Below are 5215 nucleotides of genomic sequence, written 5' to 3' on the forward strand. Positions count from 1 at the left end.
TTTCCTTCTTTCCTTCCCTCTCTCTTTTTCTCTCTCTCTCTCCTTCCTTCCCTCTCTCTTTTTCTCTCTCTCTCTCCTTCCTTCCCTCTCTCTCTTTCTTTCCTTCCCTCTCTCTCTCTCTTTCCCTCTCTCTCCTTCTCCCCCCCCCCCTCTCTCTCTCCCCCTCTCTCCCCCTCTCCCTCCCTCCCTCTCTCTCTCTCCTGTTTAACCTCAGAGGAACGGTCATGTTTGCAGTAGAAACATTGAAGCTGGTGACAAACACAAACAGCTCACAGACTCCTTCACACTGCTTTAATCTGCTTCTCCAACTTTTTCAGATTAAACTTGTTGTTGTACTACACGTAGGATCAGCTGTGTTGAGTTTAAAGTGTGATAAAATAAAGTTAAAGTTTAATCCTCCACTGACTTGTCGTACTCTGAGTTGCTGGAGAAAATAAAAGAGGAGAAATCAAAGATGGTAAAAGAAAAAAAAAAAAAAAGTCACATGTTTTGTTCTCCATCAAACTGAATGTGTGTAAACATTAAATTACATGTGATACTCCCACTTTGTTCCCATAAACCTCACATTACTGTCACGTCTTTCTCAGGTTTCCTCCTTAACACACACACACACACACACACACTAACACACACACGCTGCTTTTAGAGATTACATGCATGGTTGGATCTTAAGAATGTGCCATCCTGATTTTTTGCCCTGTAGCACCCTGAGTGCTCGGGCCTTCTTGCTTCTGGTTTCTGAGGGGTGGGAGATGTGTGTGAGGAGGAGGAGGAGGGAGGAGGAGGAGGAGGGAGGAGGAGGAAGGGGAGGAGGAGGAGGAGGAGGGCGGCTGCTGGAACCGATCGTTCTTTTCAGTCACTACCACAAACTATTCTCTCTCTCTTCCCCCCTTCTTCTCCTTCTTCTCCTTCACTCATGCCTCTCTGAGCTTTTCCAGCGACTGGCACGGACTCCGCTCCGCTAGAAAGGAGTAAGTGGGGCTCTGCCATTGGCCGAGATCAAGGTTCTCCGTCTCCCGCGAGCCAATGAGAGAGCGGAGGAGGCGGGCCCACGGGTAATTATAGAGTGGCTTACTTCCTACATTCCAGAGAAGACGCTGAGGCTGAGTTGTACAGCAACCTTTAGATTTCTCTACGCCTCTATCCTCCATTTATGACTCTCCTCCTTTCCCTCTTTCCCTCCCTTTTCTCTTCTACACACACACACACACACACACACACACACACACACACACACAATTGTTCTTAGTCTTTTAGGACAGAGGCATCAAACTCATTTTCATTCGAGGGCCACAAACAGACCAATTTGATCTCATGTGGGCCGGATCATTGGAAGGAAGGGAGGAAGGAAGGAAGGAAGGAAGAGGAAGGAAGGAAGGAAGGCAGGAACGGAAGGAAGGAAGGAAGGAAGGAAGGAAAAAAGACAGGAAAGGAAGGAAGGAAGGAAGGAAGGAAGGAAGGAAAAAAGACAGGAAAGGAAGGAACGAAGGAACGAACGGAAGGAAGGAAAGATGGAAGGATGGGTGGAAGGAAGGAAAAGAAGACAAGAAGGAAGGAAGGAAGGAAGGATGGGTGGAAGGAAGGAAAAGAAGACAGGAAAGGAACGAACGAACGAACGAACGAACGGAAGGAAGGAAAGATGAAAGGATGGGTGGAAGGAAGGAAAAGAAGACAAGAAGGAAGGAAGGAAGGATGGAAGGATGGGTGTGAAGGAAGGAAAAGAAGACAGGAAGGAAGGAAGGAAGGAAAAAACAACAGGAAGGAAGGAAGGAAAAAAGACAGGAAGGAAGGAAGGAAAAAGACAGAGGAAGGAAGGAAGGAAAAAAGACAGGAAGGAAGGAAGGAAGGAAAAACAACAGTGAAGAGCTTCAACCTGCTCTTCTAAAATATTTTATTGTCTAATTTTATATATTTGTATTAATTTCACTAAAAGGAAAGCTGCTCTTTTACTTCTCCCTTAAATCAAGCAGGAGTAGAAAATAAGATGTGAAAATTATTCTTTTTATTTAATTTGATGATAGTTATTAGCTAGTTATTTCATCATTTGCACCTTAATAAACATTTCCACAAATCATTTTTAAAAATATTTTGTATATTTTTAGATTTTATGAGTTGTATCTCCACGAAGATATGTTGCTCCTACTGAGGTATTAAAAATAAGTAAATATGTTTTATATCTCCTGGTGCACGTTGTCTATTTAAGGGTATAAAAGGACTTCTTTTTATTTCTAGAGATGTTTTATTATTTGATTCATGTGCCTTTCTTGTGTGTCTTTTTATCTTGATTTGACTCTCTGGGAGGGAGGACGGAGGACGGAAAGGAGGGAGGGAGGAGGATGGAAAGGAGGGAGGAAGGGAGGGAGGGAGGGAGGGAGGGAGGGAGGGAGGGAAGAAGGAAGGAAGGAAGGACAGAAAGGAGGGAGGAAAGAAGGACACAAGAACATGAGTCTCTGAGAGGGAGGAAGGAGGATGGAAAGGAGGGAGGAAGGGAGGAAGGAAGGAAGAAAGGAAGGAGGATGGAAAGGAGGGAGGGAAGAAGGAGGGGAAAAAGGAAGGAAGGGAGGAAGAAGGATGGAAAGGAGGGAGGGAGGGAGGGAGGGAAGAAGGAAGGAAGGAAGGGAGGAAGTAGGACAGAAAGGAGGGAGGAAAGAAGGACACAGTGAATCTTGATAAAGGAGGAGAAAGGATGATTATGTGTGCATGCAAAAAACAAAGCACTATAATATAATATAATATAACATAATATAACATAATATAATATAATATATAATATAATATAATACATAAAAATGAATCTGGTAGCTCCACATGTGTCATACTAACTGAAATAAAATACTACCTTCATTCATTCATGCCTCTGTGCTTGTATTGTAATTAAAGGAGCCATGCGTGTTATTTAATTTTAAACTCTGTGTATACATGAATCAAATGAAAAACCTGCAGATAGAAACTGAGACAGAGAGACAGAGAGACAGAGACAGAGACAGAGAGACAGAGACAGAGAGAGAGAGAGACAGAGACGGGATCTTAAGCTGTGATCCCGTCTGTACGTGCAGCGCAGCGTAAACTTGTGTCTGCCTCAGTGAGTGTAGATGAGTGACATGCTGCTGGGGAGAAGTAGACTGAGCTGCCTGTAAGCCTTACAACAGGGGAGGGGATTAAAGGGTGGTGGGGTGGGGGGGATGGAGGGTTTGGTGGGGGGGGGGGGGTATGAATATGTGTGCCAACCTATTAAAGGAACAGTGCACTAAAACACAAGAGAAACACACACACACACACACACACACACACACACACACACACACACACACACACACACACACACACACACACACACACACACACACACACACACACACACACACAGATATAAAAGCTTTTCAGGGATGCAGCCGTGCTCTACACAGCAGGAGGAGAATATGAGACAGAGACGGTTTTCTCTATTATAATAAAATAATAACATCAGTAGTGAGATATAAAGCTGGGGCAAAGCTTCAAGAGACAATGAACAGTGCATATGAGTAATAATTCAACATGGACATTCAGTTTATATAGTCTATTATTACCTATGTGGATATAAACTCTCTCTCTCTACATCAGGGGTGTCAAATATGCGGCCCGTGGGCCAGAACCGGCCCGCCGAGGGGTCCAATTCTGCCCACTTTCCTTCCTGTCTGTTTTTACTTCCTTCCTTCCTTCCTTCCTTCCTTCCTTCCTTCCTCCCTTCCTCCCTTCCTTCCTTCCTCCCTTCTGTCCTTCCTCCCTTCTGTCCTTCCTCCCTTCTGTCCTTCCTCCCTTTTCATCTTTCCTTCTTGTCTTCTTTTCCAACCTTTCCTTTCTTTCTTCTTTCCTTCCTTCCCACCTGTCTTTCCTTCCTTCTCCTTCTCTTTCCTTCCCACCTTCCTTCCATTTGTTCTTCCTACCTTCCTTCCTTCTTTTACTTCCTTTGACTTCCTTTGTCCTTCTTTCCTCCCTCCGTTCCATGTTTTTAATGATCCGGCCCACATGAGATCAAATTGGGCTGTTTGTGGCCCTTGAATGAAAATGAGTTTGACACCTCTGCTCTAAATATATGAGGGTCGGCAAGATGTTGGTTTTATATATTTGAAATGACCATGACAATTTGCACCATTTTTTTACCAAAAGTAAGACTGAATGCTCCTGAAAATGTCAAACGGTATAACCACAAAAGAATGATACATATGAAAAAAAAAACTTTTATGGTATATTTAATGTCATATTTCATCATATCTACACTAAAATCTAATAGAAATCATTATTCCAATAAAGTAAACCTGAAGATTGATTTACAACTTTGCCTAAATTGTTCTAAAAAACCCAGAGATGGTAAAAGGAGAAGCTAACACACACACACACAGCTATATATTTTCTCAAAGTAATATATATGGGTCAGTGACTAATAAGGGTTGGCAAGATGAGAGATTCAGAAATATCTTTAAAACTAGTTATAAAAGCAGCATTAGGTTTGTTAAAATGTACATTTAGTATTTTTGTTGGTTTTATATCATTTGAAATGACATTTGCACCATTTTTAACCAAAAGTAAGACTGAATGCTCCTGAAAATGTCAAATATATATATATAATATTTTATCCACCTCGAAAGAAAACAGAAAGAAGGAAAGAAAGGTGTAACCACAGTAGAATGACAGATATTAAATATTGTATCTCCTACAGCGTATTTAAGTGGACTTATACTAATAATGACTGTAAATGTTTCCTGGTCTCCATGGTTACCCAGATTAAATGTAATATTTAGAACAATAGTATTCCATTAGCTTTATTTAATATAAAAGTTATAATGTAAGATCATGCCAAACTAGTTGATATGGTGTTAGGTAGGAAGGAAGGAAGGAAGGAAGGAAGGAAGGAAGGAAGGAAGGAAGGAAGGAAGGTGTTTTATTGACTATTTACTGGTTTTAAGCAACGTTGAATTATTTGGTACAAAGTTTTTACGGTTACACCACTTAGACATGTTTACCATAATCCTCTAATATATTCTCTCTAAATGGATTAAAAGCAGAAATGTGATGCTGAGTCCACAAAAAAAGGATGTGTGAAGTTATTCATACGTTTATTTTCACATTTTAACCCTTTAAATTTAAACTAATCCACATGGACACTAAGAAATGTCATTAATCTGCATTAGGAGCTACAGATTTAGTAATTTGGTCCAGGACCTGCTTGTATGTGAAT

Source organism: Scomber japonicus, unplaced genomic scaffold (assembly GCF_027409825.1).
Source record: "Scomber japonicus isolate fScoJap1 unplaced genomic scaffold, fScoJap1.pri scaffold_501, whole genome shotgun sequence".
NCBI classification, from domain to species: domain Eukaryota; kingdom Metazoa; phylum Chordata; class Actinopteri; order Scombriformes; family Scombridae; genus Scomber; species Scomber japonicus.